The 16,884-nt window shown below is 43.1% G+C and overlaps 1 pseudogene; it reads left to right on the top strand.

The window, feature by feature from the left end:
• The first annotated feature begins 819 nt into the window (after window positions 1-819).
• On the top strand, window positions 820-934 carry LOC145410517 (5S ribosomal RNA; annotated as a pseudogene).
• The last annotated feature ends 15,950 nt before the right edge of the window (window positions 935-16,884 follow it).

Genomic DNA, 16,884 nt, shown 5'->3' with positions numbered 1-16,884 from the left:
ACACCACAGACCCTCCCCCCTTCCTTCCTCCCCCCTCCCCCTCCCCCTCCCCTGTCAGGGTTGCCATTGGGTATTTTTCATTACCAAATATGGGCCAATTTGGTCATCAAAAATTCGTTTGGTAATGAATCAGAGTAATGCATTACCAAACGGATTTTTCACATGTATGAGGATACACAGGATGGAGATGGCGGATTGTTTGCTCTCTCTGATTAATCTGCTAACGTACATAGCATGAAAATAACAACATGCTGTTAATTATATGAAGAGTGACTACATGTATTTCCACTTGTATGTATAATTAGTGAAGAATAAATGCTAGCTTTACGAATTTGGTAATGAAAACTGAGGAGTTTGGTAATGCGGCTGTTGCGATCTGGCAACTTTGTTTCCCCCTCACCAACACCCAAACAATCATTGCCTAACTACAATCACGGATGTAGCATATCGTAATGGGAGCCACACGTGCACATTTTTTTGTGAATAAACTGCAATACCTCGCCACTGGACCACACGGGAATTTACAATGTTGTGCAGTGTTAAGAAATTAGAATTTAGAGTGCAAAGGATTAGCTGTGGAGTGCAAATGGCGGTTGAAACTGGCCTGGTGCAATTAACAATGTGCAGTGTTAAACAGTTATAACTCACAGTGCAAAGAATTACTGTAAATGCAGCACAGCACTGGATTACTGTACGTGCTTCAAGAGCATTTTCACCACTGCCAAAACCTTACAAAAGGCGGCCACAAACATGCTGCAATTACCCTGGATGGGGTACAGTCACTTCTAATTCCTCATTCTTTGGTTCCATTTTGTTTATTTCAAGCTACCACGTTGAGTACACCGCTTCCCGTCCGATCAGCGAAGTTAAGCAACGTTGGGTCTGGTTAGTACTTGGATGGGTGACCGCCTGGGAACACCAGATGCTGTTGGCATCCCTACATGTCAAGTGGGGTTGGTGGAGGATTAGTGCCCCTCCCTATAAAACAATTAACTCTAAGCCATTGGCCACCCCGTCTGGGATACATGGCGTCTGGCAATGATGATGATGAATGTCCATTATTGGTGTGAATAGAGTCTTAAATAGGTTTAAATATGTGCTATGCATGTCCGGTAGGGAGTTATTTAGGTGGCTTTCAAAATTAGGCTGGGTTAGGGTCCATAAGTACCAGTCCAGGAGACAGGGACTTGTTGTAAGTACCCAGAATGTTTCATATTGTACTGTATTTTCCATACTTGCCTCTAAAACCTCATTTCACTCTTTTATGTCCCTTATTGGTGTGAATAGGGTCTTAGGTGCTATACATGTGCAGTAGGGAGGTGTTTTTCTGAGTTAGGCTAAGTTAGGGTCCATAACTACCAGTCCAGGAGCCAGAGACTTGCTGTAAGTACCCAGAATGTTAAATATTGTACAAATTCACCTCTAAAACCTCATTCTCTGGTTCTTTTGCATTTATTTCAGTCTTTTATGTCCCTTATTGGTGTGATTTGGGTCTTAAATAGGTGCTATGCATGTCCAGAGGGAGTTGTATAGGTGTTATTCTGAGTTAGGGTCCATAAGTACAAGTCCAGGAGGCTGGGGCCCACTATCCGGACAGGACCACTTTCTGGACATGCCTTTGGCTCTATTATATCGGATGTGAAGATGTGTAAAGGATGCAAGAGTGTATAGAGGTTGGGGGAGTGGACTTTCTGACCACTACTTGGTGGTGGCCAGAATTAGGATGCAAGTGAGATGGAGGAATAGAAGAAGGGAAAGACGAGAGGAAGGAGTAGTTGCAAGGAGAGTGGAAAAGTTACAAGAGGATGAGAAAAAGGCAGAGTATAAGAGAGAAGTGGAGGAACGATTGGGCAAATATGAATTGGAGCAGATGGGAGACGTGGAAGGTGTGTGTAAGATATTTACAGAAGAAATATGTGCAGCATGTGATGTGGTGTGTGGAAGGAAGAGAAGACGGAGGGGGGTGCAAGGAACAGCGTGGTGGACTGAAGAGGTGAAACAGGCTGTGGCACAAAAGAAGAAAGCATACAATGAATGGATGAGAAATAGGGGCGTGGAAGAAGTTGAGAGGCGGAAGAGAGAGTTATATGTGGAAAGGAAGAGAGAGGTGAAAAGATTAGTAAGAGAGAGTAAGAAGAGAGTGGATGAGGAATTTGGAAGGAATTTGAGTGTAAAGTGGAGGGACTGTAAGAAAATGTTCTGGAGAGAAGTGAAAAGAGTAAGACAGGGTGGAAGTGAAGTTAGCAGGGGAGTGAAAGATAAAAATGGTAGATTACTAGTGGAGAAGGGAGAAAAGGTGAGCAGATGGAGAGAACACTTTAAGGAATTGTTGAACGTAGAGGATGGAAGTAATGCGAGTATAAGTGGCTGGGGAATGGCTGGGAGAAGGAGGGAGGTGAGAAGACAGGAAGAAATCAGTAGGATAGAAGTTGTGGAAGCAATGAAGAAAGTTAAATCGGGAAAGCCCCAGGAATTGATGGAGTGTGTGGTGAAATGCTGAAGCATGGGGGAGAGATAGTAGTAGAATGGATGTGGAAGATGTGCAGATTGGCCTGGGAGGAAGGTAGAGTCCCGGAGGATTGGAAGTCAGGTATAATTATTCCCTTGTACAAAGGAAAAGGGGAAAAAGAAGTGTGTGGTAATCATAGGGGCATTTGTCTTCTTAGTATAATAGGAAAAGTGTATGGTAGGATACTTATAGACAGAGTTAGAGAAAGAACAGAGAAATTAGTTGGAGAAGAACAGGGAGGCTTTAGGAAGGGAAGAGGTTGTGTAGATCAGATATTCATTCTTAGATCTTTAGTGGAAATATTTCTAGAGAAGGGAAAGAAGTTGTATGCGGCTTTCATGGATTTGGAGAAAGCATATGACAGGGTGGATAGACAAGGATTGTGGAAAGTGTTAAGAATATATGGAGTAGATGGGAAGTTGTTGAATGCTGTGAAGAGTATGTACGATGGTGCGAAGGCTGCAGTGCGTGTGGATGGTGAACTAAGTAAATTTTTCTCTTTGAAAGTTGGTTTGAAACAGGGATGTGTCATGTCTCCATGGTTGTTCAATCTGTACATGGATGGGGTAATAAAAGAGGTACGAGGTAGGGTAGTGGATGTTGGAGTGGCCCTGGTGAGAGAGGATAGTGTTTGGAAACTCCCTGTACTGTTGTTTGCAGATGATACTGTGTTGTTGAGTGAAGACGAAGGGGAGCTGGAAGGCTTGGTGGATGAGTTTGAGAGAGTGTGTAAGAAACGGAATCTAAAGGTGAATATATTTGGGTAGTGTGATGAGTAAGGATGGAGGTTTGGAGGGTGAAGTGCTTGAAAGGGTACAGCAGGGAAGAAAGGTTGCTGGTTCTTTGAAAGCAGTGATAAGAAACAGGGAAGTGAGCATGGAAGTGAAAAAGTTACTACATGACAGTACTGTATTGTGATACCAACTCTAATGTACGGAAGTGAAGCTTGGACATTGTTGGAAGGACACAAGTCAAGAGTGAGAGTAGTGGAAATGAGTTATTTAAGAGGAGCCTATGGAGTCACGTGGAGAGACAGGCTGACGAATGAGGTTATAAAGGAGCGTTGTGGTGTGGATGTGGATGTGATAGGAAGCGTTATGAGGAACACACTGAGGTGGTTTGGCCATGTGGAGAGGATGGAGGGTGAAAGACTGACGAAGAGAGTGTATGTGAGTGAGGTGGAGGGGGGAAGAGGGAGGGGGAGGCCGAGGGTGAGATGGAGGGATGGGGTGGAGAGGTATATGAGAGAGGGGGGTGTGAGTTGGGAGCAGGGCAGTGAAATGGCGGGGGACAGGGCGACTTGGAGGCGATTTGTTTGTGGCCACCCCAAACGGGATTGAGGCGTCTGGCAATAGATAGATAGATAGACATCGGATAGTGGAGGGATTACTGTACAAATGGGAATAATCACTCTCCTTATAATCAGCACAATGTTTATTTTTGTGCTATGTATGCTAGCAGATTAATCAAAGAAAGCAGACAGTCCACCATCTCCATTCTCTGTATCTTCATACATGTGAAAAATCTGTTTGGTAATGGATTATGCTGATTTGCTATACCTCATACCAATTAATTTGGCCAGGCATGTATGGCAACACTGTTCCCACCGAGATTCTGATTGGCTGGAGGTGTTTGTTCGATTTCGTTGTTGCTTAAACCGATACTCTCTTTATTATCAGATGTGATATTGAGTTTGTCAACAATACAATCGTCAGAAGCAATAAGAAATCCGTTATATACTTAACAACAATGAAATCTGCGTAGGAAGATAGAAATATGAGTCAACAAATTATTATAACAGTCCAAGTCAAGGTCAGCAATCGAACAATTCCTTTAAATCGCAGACACTCGATAAAATTACAGAAAATTAAGGAAACCTGCTTAATCTAAGCGCTGGTGTAACACATTTAAATTTTAAGTCCAGTCCGTACTATGATAATAGAGGAGATGTAATGAAATACTTTCCTTTAGCCTACTTTGATTTTCGCAATTTTTTCAAACCTCCCTCCCCGCACAACTCGTCTTTTCATCAGAATTTTTAATTATTCAGAGTTGTGGCACGATTTAAGGGTGCGGACTGATCTTAAAATTTAAATGTGTGTTACACCAGCGCTTAGATTAAAAAGGTTTCCTTAATTTTCTGTAATTTTATCGAGTGTCGGCGATTTAAAGGAATTGGTCGAATGCTGACCTTGACTTGGACTGTTATAATAATTTGTTGACTCATATTTCTATCTTCCTACGCAGATTTCATTGTTGTTAAGTATATAACGGATTTCTTATTGCTTTTGACGATTGTATTGTCGACAAACTCTGTATCACGTCTGATAATAAAGAGAGTATCGGTTTAAGCAACAACGAAATCGAACAAACACCTCCAGCCAATCAGAATCTCGGTGGGAACAGTGTTGCCATACATGCCTGGCCAAATTAATTGGTATGAGGTATACCAGACGAACTTTGCAGTATCAAATTGGCCCACATTTGGTAATGAAAAATATCAAATGGCAACCGTGACTGGGGAGGGGGGAGGAAGGAAGGGTTGAAGGGGCCGTGGTAAAAACAGCTGTTTGGCACCGCGTGGCATGCGGCAATTTCAAATTATGGGTGGGAAAAAATTCAGATTTTGGGGGGATTTTTTACTTTTTTTTGGCCATTTTTGGGTTCCGAAGGTCCAGACCCACAATGTTCAGTAAGTGGGGAGTCCGGAAAGTACAGGGATTACTGTATATATATATATATATATATATATATACAGTAATACCTCAATATACGATACCCCTAGATGCGATACCCCGGCTAAACGATGGGGGTAGAAGTTGCACCATACCCTGCCTAACGATGGCCAAACCCCGGTTTAATGATGAGTTTCGATTTTTCTTGCCGATTTTCATGATATTTTAGACTAAAATTGTGTGTTTAGGTTGATATATAAAATGTTTTTAGACTCCGATTAGTGTGTTTTAGCCATAAGTGGGGTGAACACTGTCATTTTGGGGTACAGTTTACTAAGCTTGATTTTTTTCCACACTTATATCTGACGATATTACGATCTTATTTGTTGGTTTTACTGAGTTATTTACAGGTGTTAGGCTTATGTTAGCTTCCTTGACAGCTGCTAGGCCATTTAGATAGCCTTTAAACCTGTTTTGGGGCTTATCTGGATGGGTTTTTGGACTTGGTTTGGGGGGAAACCCAAGACTGGTAAACGGTCCACATTGAGATACATGTTAAAAGTACCCCGATATACGATATCCCGCCTATCAATGGGATTTTACCTAACCAATTAGATCGTTAAACTGGGGTTTGCCTGTATATAGGTAATTTAACAAGCAGCCAATCCCATTCTGCCCCCTTTGAGATAGATCTTGAAGTTTGACAGCCATAGTCCATTATGTGTACATTTACAGTATAGATGACCAGTCTACTTTCCTCTGTGGAATTACTGGTACTGTACACTGTTTATGATAAGAAAAAAGCATGAACCCTATTGTAGCGGATTAACTGCATAGAAATCAAGTCCTTTATAGCCAAATGTCCATTATACTCTTTATTTGTACAAAGTGTTTCATATTTGTCTGTCATCTCTAACTTGACAGTTAAGGTGCAGAGGAAGCAGAACCCATGAATTAGAGTTATGGTGTAATATTCTGTGTAAAAAAAAAAAAAAAAAAAAAAACTACAACTTAGACCTTATATAGAGATCACTGAAAAATGTGCAGATGATTACGGATCAGGGGTACAGAACAGACTGGGCAGATTGAATGTGCATTTGTTCAGAACTGAGAGAAGGCTGCTTATAGATACAGGCAGTTGGATGTCAACCAGTACTGATTGTAAAGTACCTGTACTTTTTTTTTTTTTTCTTTCTTTTTTTTTTTTTTTTTTTTTTTAAAGTGCTAAAAGTGTCTCTTATTTGAAGGGTCTGTAGTATAGTGTCCAGTACTGTATATCAAGGGTTCAGTATTACATACTCGTGTGTGTGTGTGTGTGTGTGTGTGTGTGTGTGTACTTTATATATATATATATATATATATATATATATATATATATTTTTAGTGGAAACAATAAAACTGGTTATTTAAGTCTTATGCTGATAAACTGTTTTAAGGGTAGAGGGAGGGGGGGAATCACTCACTCGATGTAGTGCTGCTCTCAGGTGCCTGCCCTTTTCTCTCCTCTTTCCATCCTTCCACTTCTGTTTCTCTTTCCTTCATTCTTTCTTCTTCCTTCTGTCTACTGAGTGACAAGCCAACTGGTTTGCTGTACACCAGGAAGCCATTTACTACACTGGGTGGTAACCATATAACCAAATTATGGCACCTGGTGGTATAGTAGTTGGATTGAGCCGGTGCAGGTTTATATCCATGAAGTGGTTGGGGTTTATTGCTGATGTAATACCACTCAGGGATGAGTGAGGCTGATCACTTAATTTAAATGTCAAGACCAAATTGCCTGCATAACCCCAGGCTCCTGCTCTTCTCATGGGGCAACACTGGATTAGATCGTAATGAACGATGATGAATGTAAAACATACATTACATTGTATATAACCATTACTGCCCTGGGTAGGTTAGGAAGGCAGATGGCCAAGGTTATGTAACTTTATTAACCTACACTGTGTTTGAAACAAAGAAGTTTTATGTAAGTTTTTTTGGCATTAATATTTAAGGGTTTTCTCCCTAACCAAATCAAACAATGATTCATTACAAAGGGTTAAAAGTATAAATGTATGTCTGGTGTGTAAAATATACTCGTACATATAATAAATCTAACATACAGGTGAATAATCTGTTGTAAATACTGTATAAAGACTGAGTGTGAGTATGGTAGCCTACACATTATTAACAGCAATTAGACAGTGATAAAATGAAGTTATTGTGGCATACAAGGGATTGTGTGTTTGTGTATGTTATATGGAATGGGTAGTCAGTACAGTATACCTAGCATTTACTAAAATACACTGAGGTCTACTTATTGATTATGTATCTTTAACCTGTTTGCAGCACTTTTGTTTTTCTCTGACTGATCATAAATGTAATAGTCAATGCCCTGAAGTCTAGCAGTCCTCTTACATGCCTCACATTTTCACATCATCCGTTCGGCATTAATAATCACTGTACATATTGAATATATGCTAGGGCTGTCTCATGCAGGAATGGTGTAATGGTACTGTACTACCTTTACTCTAACTTGGCCATCTATATATCTTGAAAACTGAGTTGTAACAATAGACTAACACTAGAATCTGGTGTTGGTCACAAAGAAATGCTATGGAGAGGATGTAGAGTTGTAGTACAGTATTGTTGTTCACTGCCACTGAACTGCATGGCACAAGCTGCAAAAGAACAAAAATCTAGGCCAAGTTAAGATAAAATAGCTATAGTGGGGATGTTTTATGATGTCAGTGGGTCTTGTGGAACATCAGTTAAGTGTTTTACGATCCATCTTCAGTGGGAGCTCCCACAAACTGGAAAAAGATGCCACCACCTGCCAGACAACTTAATGTAAAGTGCAAAAGTGGGGTCAACTTGAATTACCCTCCTGTTATACAATTTTTGTGTTACTTTACTGAAAACAGAATGTTTGTTGATTTATCTACATTTAATACTGGAGAAAAAATGGCTTCTTTTTCAAAATATAATAAAACGGAAGGTTGCGTCCATCTCAGTGTAGGGACAGCCTACGTGCGAGTATTATGTTGCCTGAGTATCAATCACTGTCATGTTTTTAGGTGGTGAATGTACATTTGTAAGGAAAAATGGTAAATGGGTTTAATGGAATTGTATCTCATGTAACATATGAAGGAAATATGCTACTTAAACAATCGAAGATCGTATGAACTCACTGAGGTCATGTGGAGGTGCTTCCTCATGGGCAGCATGGCATAGTTTGTGTGCCCGCCGCCAGGGGCCCAGGGCGGTGCTGATGATGTGTATACACCACGCCTGACTCCTGCCCCTTTTGAAAGCAGCTGATAAATCCGGAAAATATAGTGCCGTGGTCCACTTCACAGTTAAAGTGTATGTGGAAAAACAGACTGTAGCAGAACTGAGATGTTTTCTCAAAGCAAGAGAAATACCATGCCTTTAAAAGTTCGGGTCACTGATCTCGGCTATGTAAGATTTTGTCCGTACAATTCTTACTATTATTAAGTGTATAATGGATAGAATCATGTCAGGATTTGCTAAATGAAAGATTACAATCTCTCGAAACTGTATGATAAGTTTCTCCAGCAACTGAGATTCATAACACTTGATAAAAATGTGTTGAATGCAAATAACACATGATAAGTTTTCATGGCTTTTAGTAAACTCTGGAGAACTTTTCAGAGTAAATCTCGTGTAGAGCATTGGTAAAATATCTAAGATGAAAATAGTACTGGTATAATGCTTTATGCCTGAGTAATAATCCTGACAGGAATTTTTTTTAAGGAAGGTACACCAACTCTGAGCGGGTAGTGACCCCATGCTGTTTAGAGATCTGGCGAACACTGGCAACTTTTAGGAGTTTGTGGGGACTCCTATTCATTTGCCCTGTCTGGAGTATAGGGGCCTTGAGCTAGGGAAATCAGTCCCAACATTGAAGGCAAGGGTGACCAGACTCACTTTCCCAGGAGTGGCATTATCTGAGCAATAAATCCCAACCATCCCTTAGATGGAAGCCCTTACAGACTCCATCCGGTTGGAATGCCTTCACTTACAAGACCACCAGGTGTCAAAGAGCCTATTGTAACAAATTTCAAATCACCCAACTGTTTCTGCCCCAGCTTAGGACTGAAGTCTTATCCTTGTGAAATCCACCAGACCATCTCCCCCCAGATTTATAGACTGTTCTCATTCCCCTGCAGTTCAGAGTAATTTAGCACTGATTATGTCTGTGTCATTGAGCAGTTGACAGATATTATCACTTCAGGCCATGATGCTTTTAAAATGAATAAAATTATGGTTTGTATATGTGTGGGGTGGGGGGGGGGGACATGCACCATGCACTCACTTGTGCTGCCCACAAAAGTCTCTACAATTAGTGACAAGCCAAACAGTTTCCTGTAACCCAGGTAACCATACAACCAAATGATCCCTGGTGGTCTTGTGGGTCATGGCACTCCAGCCAGGTGGAACTCACAAGGGTCTGCACCTAAGGGATGGGCAAAGTTTATTGCTCACTTACTGCCTCTGAGGCAAGTGAGGCTGATCATCCATACTTTAAGTGTTGGGACTGATTAGCCTATCCTCAGACCCCTAAGCTCCTGATGGGACAAGAAAGGATTGGATAATAATGATGATGATGATGATTGTATCACTTCGTCCAGGTAAAATATTAATTTCCATTCACTCATTTGAGCTTGGCACTTACATGGTATAACTTACAGGTAGCTATCCTTTATTTAGTGATGTCTGTAGTTACTGAACCACCCCTCTTCTTCATATAGACCTGAAAATGATAAAAAAATAAAATAAAAAATTACCTGACCACGGTGCTGTGATATATTCTTGTAAACTACATTTAACTACTGTATTCAGTTAAGTAGGCTTAGCTATCCTGATTCTCTGGCAAGAACCAGGCAGAAGTCATGTAAAGCTCTTGAAGGCAAAGAAACAGCATATCTGTGTGAAATTATATATATATATATATATATATATATATATATATATATATATAATCACTAACACTGCACAAAACTGATGAAACAGTAATGCCAAAGGAATGTCGGTAAAAGCAGATTGAAGGCACTGATGCAACACTAAGCTTGCTTAAGTTAAGGAGACACTGTACCAGTATGTCCTCTGCTTCTACTTTTTTTATTTTTTTTAATGACCCCTTTTGTTTTGAACAAATTGTACTGAGGTATACATATCATGGATTAAGCTCACTGCAGGAGATTCTTTGTCTTTCTTCATACATAATATTTATTACATCATCCAGTCCTTTAATACCTCATAAGAATGTAGGTACCATGGGCATAGCTAATTAATCCAGATATTTAAGGCAAATCACACCATGGATTAAGCTCAATGCGGGAGGTTCTGTGCCTTTCCTGTCATATACCTGTACTTACTAATTATTCTGTTATCCAATCCTTTATTACCCCATAAGCTTTTAGGTGCTAAGGGCTAAGCTACTTAGTCAGTATTAAGGCAAATGACCAGTTTCTAACCCTTGAGTGACATTATTATTTGGAACAATAAACCTTGACCACCCATCAGATGTAAACACTAATGGGCACCATCCAGCTGGAGTGCCTTAATCAAACAGACCAGCAGCCATCCTTCTGGTTAGGCTAATGTGTATGGTTATCACCCAGCATATCAAAATATTTCCTGGAGGTCAATAACCATCTGGATTATAAATTAGTGTCAAGTCACAAAGGTAGCACTGAATTAATGAGTGGATGGTGGGAACTCCCACCTAACTAACCACCATACCACACAGCCATGCACTCAAATATCTTACAGTGGTGACAAGGATGGAATTTCTCAAGTTCTACCGTATCTACAAGCCTACCCAAAATGGGGTGTTGTAATGCAGTGGTTTGTCAGATACAGTGAGGGCAGCTGATGTCACATCTGCTAAATATTACCCATCCAAAGCTCATACCAGTGTTGTTAGTCCCTAAAAAAGTTGGTGTGTGGTTCTTCAGACCCTAGATATATTCGTTGTTGTTTTCTGTGTCTCAGGTCTTGCGGATTTTTCACACACTGACAAGCTGCCTAATATTGGCCAACCGGCACTTGACATCGTTATTATTATTATTATCATCATCATCATCATCATCATCATCATCATCATCATCATCATCATCATCATCATCATCATCGTCATCATCATCATCATTATTATCTTTATCATCATCATCATCATCCAGACCTCCTTTCCCACCCTAGGGCAGGGTGAGGGGTAACAACGTCCAGACAGCCTACGTTTGCCCAGTTCATTGGGCCACTCTTCCATTCACTCATCATTCAGGCCCACGGAATCCAGGCTCCATCAGGTAGGCCAAAATATTTTCACCACGTTCTTTAGCTTCACATGTACCTTTCTGACAAAGTCAGTCTGAATGCTGTCACGTTAAAAATGGTGTCAAATCCCCGGTTATGTGCTTCGCGCAAAATTCATCCAGCCAGCTTGGTCTCTTGTCAATCCCTTAGTCTCACCAACTTCCATACCTCTCTTCCTCACACATTCATCCACCATATCCCTCCACCTTCTTATTTTTCTTATTGAGGACAGTCGTCGGATTGACTTGTCCATAAAGTGTAGTTCCTTGGAGAGTATTTTTTTATTTTCAGGTGGACTCGGGTTTCTGGGTTTAAATGATGAGTGAATGGGAGTGTGGCGCATTGACTGGGCAAACTTTGGCTAGTCTCTCTCTCTCTCTCTCTCTCTCTCCCCTTGGACCATACTTCAGGTGGGATAAGTCTATAGACGATGATGATTATTATTATTATTATTGAAATACAGTACCAGCGTGGCGGAGTAAGCCAGACATCACCATCCCAGGAAGAGGGTACAGGGAGGTGACTCCCACCCCACGAGGAGACGACGGGGAGGCTTTTTCACCTCATGAGCCTTCCTGGCAGGAATGACGTATATCCCCCGTGACCCGACGCCCCTCTTCCCTGCAGCCAGACCACCGGGCAGTGCGCAGTTTGAGTGCACTACACTCCAGCGGAGGAAGCACTCACCAGAATCAGAGGGGGACTTACAATCCTCAAGTCACAAGCAAGCCCTCGGACGCCGTGTCCACCCGATCAGCCTTCACAAGAGGAGAGGAATCCACAGGAGCCTCCACTCTTGCTTTACCTCAGGGGAGCAGCGGCACAGTAGCATCCACAGGATCTACTGTGGGTGGAGTGACTACCGGTTCTCCATCCTCTGCCACCCACCTTCAGGAGTCATCACATCAGCACATCACACAGACGACTTTGCTGGAGCTCCCTAAAAGGGAGGCAGGCCCAGGGATAGACTCCACTGGAGCTACCTATGCGGGACAGACCACCGGTTGTCTCCTAAGCTGACCCAGCCACGACGGCTGGAGGACAGACTCTGCCGGAGCTGCAGCCTTGGCCAGGAGAGCCCATCGGGCCTCCCCTTCCTGTCGTCTCCGGGACAGGTGTCCCAGTCCCGAAGGCAGAAGGACGGACTCCACTGGAGCTGTGGCAGTAGCTATAGTCAGACTCGCGTCCATTTGCGGATGTGGTGTGGCCCGCACCTGTGTACAATGGTGCCACGTTTCCCCAACTTGCGATGTGAAACGGAAGCTATTTATGTACAAGGCATCACAAATTCGATAAATTCAGATGAATAAAATTTACACTTGTGTATTTTGATGGATGAATCAACAGTAATCTTATTATGCATAAAATATTTATACAGTAACACAGAAACATGGCATACATATTGTACAGTGTTGCTAAAAGATATTGTAGTCACTTTTAATGGTTTTTAGCGTAGTTTTAGGGTGGGTAATAATATCACAGTTATGGATATAAGATAATGAGCCTGAAAAAAGAAGAAATATGCCACTATCCAAAGTAAAAGAAATAATTCATGTAATTCTTGTGAGTGGCAACACTTACACACCCAATCTGGCCTAAAATAAAGTACCTACCCCTTCGTATACCCAACCATAGCTTGTACAGGTGTTGCTTGGGAAAAATGCTCACATTTACTGGCTTTTACCATAATTTTAAGGGCGAGGAATAATCACATTTATAATCATAAGCTAATATGTAGGACAAAATAGTAGGCATATGCCAATACCGAAGTAAAAAAAAAAATAACTATTCACTCGCGAGCGGCAACACTTCCACACCCAGTCGGTGGCCTTGACAGATAGCTTTCCTACAGAGAGAGAGAGAGAGAGAGGCAGGAGAGGGGCATGCATTGAATGCATTGTCGGCATCACTAAATATAACAAAACCAAATTAACAAATGAAAGCACAATTATAAATAACTTATAAAAGAATCAAAAGTACTCAGGGTGGCTCACATTTCCCGCCAGGAGAGAGAGAGAGAGAGAGAGAGAGGTCTGTCACTGCCTTCTTTGTATTCATTTGTTCCTTTGTACATACTGCACACACTGATATACATTGTTCCTATTGATGCACATATATCTATACACGTAATTTCTCTCTCTCTCTCTCTCTCTCTCTCTCTCTCTCTCTCTCTCTCTCTCTTCTAATACTGACCACGTGGTAGGTGAATCCAGCCCCCCCTTCCCCTTCCCTCCCTTCTTAATCCCTCCTGGGTGTCTCAGGTCAAATCCCCCTTTACACTTCCCCACCACCCCAACAAACCCACATCCACACTCCCACCCACACCTACACCCACACCCCACTACGTCGGGGTGTATGAATCAGTAACGTAACAAACCTCTCAGCAGACAGTAACTTTGACACTCCATCTACTACTAAATATAACAAAACCAAATTAACAAATGAAAGCACAATTATAAACAACTTATAAAAGAATCAAAAGTACTCAGGGTGGCTCACATTTCCCGCCAGGAGAGAGAGAGAGAGAGAGATAAAGGTATAGAAAACGTGGCAACACTGTACACAGGTGCGGGCCACACCACAGCCGCAAACGTGCGCGAGTCCTACTATAGGAGAGTCCACCATGCCTCCCCTTCCCACCATTGTTAGGTTCAGCGGTACCTGAAGATGCACACTCAGGACCTCCTTCCTCCTCTCTCCTGAGTAGGAACTCAGGCAGTGCCCACTGGGTCTGTCTGGCCGAAGGAGCACCCACTGGGTTTCCCTCTTGCGCCCCAGTCTGGAGCTCCAGCAGGGACCGTCAGGCCCACCAAGTTGGGGAGCAGGCCACCGGTCGCTCCCCTATGCGACCTCCAGAGTTCCTACTGAGGGTGACGTCTCTGGCTCAGCACGCCTTTCCTGTGGCGAAGTGAGGCGCCCCTCTCCCCCAGAGAGTGGGAACTGCTCCCCCACAGGTACCCCACCAGAGACCAGCCAGGACGAGACGATCCCGAGGCCAGGTGTCCTATCGCTGCGTCTCCTGCCTCACCACCCATGGGCGCTGCCGGACTCCCACACAGCGAGAGGCCGCAGTCCATCCCTGACGGCCTCCTCCCCCAGGTAAGGCCACGGTCCCCGGAGCAAACGGAACGCCTCTGACGCCCGCCATAGCTGCTGGACCCCTCCCAGCATAGGTGGCTGCAGCCAGCCCCTGACGGCTGCCCCTGACGGACAGGTTTGCGGCCCCGATAGTGTGCCACCTGACCCGCAGCCAACCCTCGGCGCAGGCCTAGCCAGGTCCGCCCCTAGGACTCTGACCACAATGAAGGGCCAGCACCGTACTGCAGGCCTCCTGGCCCTTTTTGGCCCTAGCCCCGAGGGCCTGACCTGGCCAAGGGCCCCTACAGAAAAGGGCCACTCACCACACTGCCTGCCAGCTCCCGTAGGACCCATGGCAATCTCGATGACGACCTACACCCAGAATATACTCCTGACGGCCCGCCCCCGACACCCAGCCGCCACCTGCAGCTACCGGTGTAGGGGCCTCCTCCCCGGCGTGCCCTAGCTCCCCCCTCCGACTGTACTCATGAGTAGAAAGACCCTGAGGTAATTGTTTTGTTCCCTAGTAACGTAAAGACACAATCCCAAGTGAAACAGACCCCCCTAATGTCCCCACTGCTACCCTTCCCCCGTCTTCCCCCTTGCTGAACCAATGAATTTACTACCCCAGGGGAAACCCACGATGACTACTTATAGTGGTACGAGGCGAGAGGCCCCGGGCTGTTCCTCAGTGTGAATCCAATCCCCAGTGCAATACACGACGAACTTCCTCTAAGTATCAGTGCCGTGCCCCTGCCCCCGTAATTGTCGTATGCCCTCCCACCTTGACTAGTCTGATTCTGTATACGCCGAATGCATACCCTTGGGATATATTCACTGTGACTGGCCCACGTAGAGATACTGTGTGACAGTAGTTCCCCTCCGTCCCTGCCACACGACTAGATAATAAGTGATATATTCTTCCGTTCCCTGTCACATGGGCGTAACACAAAGTAGCTAGGATATCGTCCATGTCACGCGGATGTGTATAACTAGCATAAGGTGCCGTCTATGTCACGCGAATGTTTATTGGAATGAGAATATACTTCCGTCTATGTCATGGGCTGTGTATCCTGAAATAGACTGTATTGGGTGTGTTATACGTACGAAAACAGAACACACCTGGTATATTGTGTGAGATATATGTGTATTACTTTGTGGGAATTGTTCAGTATAAGTAGAGACATATCACTGTGTGTGTTGGTCAAACTCTATATGAACTAGGTGGAGATATTTAGTGTAAAGTATAGTCTTCTGTGTCGTATTAATATTCTGTATCATTTAGGCTTGGTCTTGGACTGTAGTGTGTAATTGGTTATTGTTAATATATATGTGTGCCTTTGACCAGTCGTGTGTGGACTTCCTTTCCTTGTCTGTATACTCTGACCCGGTTGAGAACAAAGACCCCAAGGCTGCACTGTACCTGGACCCAAGAATTCGGGGCCCAGACTTCGTAGCATAACAAATTATTATTATTATTATTATTATTATTATTATTATTATTATTATTATCTGGTGGTCTAGTAGGTAATTATGGCACTCCAATTGGATTAGGCCAGTGAAGGTTTATATCCAAGGGATGGTTGGGGTTTATTGCTCATGTAATGCCACTCAGGGATGAGTGAGGCTGGTCACTCTCATCTTAAATGTCAGGACCAACTTGCCTAGCCCCGGGCTCCTACACTCATGGGGCAACGTAGGATTGGATGATGGATGGATGGATTATTATTATCATTATTATTGTTGTTGTTATTACCAACATAAATCTGATACGTACTACGATGAAGAAAATGAACTTCTTTTTTCTGTCCTATAACACATGCACAGCTTCTGTAACAATGTCATACTTTATTTTCACGTACCGGTACGCATTTATTCTAGACGCACGAGTGCGGCCACTTCTGTGGGTAGGGTTTGAGCAGGATGCGTTTGACTTCACAAAAAAATACAACATAATATACAATGAAAACAGTGCGTACCCCATTGTACCTACTCCACAACACAACTGATTTCATACCAGTTCTCCCATTCGAACTCGCATTCCATTTTGAACACCCTCGGTGGCGTGAACACACATCCATACCCGCAACTTAGCCAAAACACAAGTTTGAGGTCATGAAGAGTTAATATGGAAACATTTTTAATGTTACATACCAGGAATGACATGGAAGTCACTTCACAGTTGACAAAAATTATCGACTTATCCCAGAGGTTCAAATGAAGCCGCCAAAATGCAGCTCAAATGATTTTTTGGGCTTACCATCTCAACGAGGTGAAGGTGAAGTTCAATTATTCATT

Source organism: Coenobita brevimanus, chromosome 85, assembly GCF_032717465.1.
Source record: "Coenobita brevimanus isolate Jiangsu-jjx chromosome 85, ASM3271746v2, whole genome shotgun sequence".
In the NCBI taxonomy this organism is placed as follows: Eukaryota; Metazoa; Arthropoda; class Malacostraca; order Decapoda; family Coenobitidae; genus Coenobita; species Coenobita brevimanus.
The sequence above is the reverse complement of the archived record's forward strand: the minus strand, read 5'-3'. Positions and strand labels throughout refer to the sequence as shown.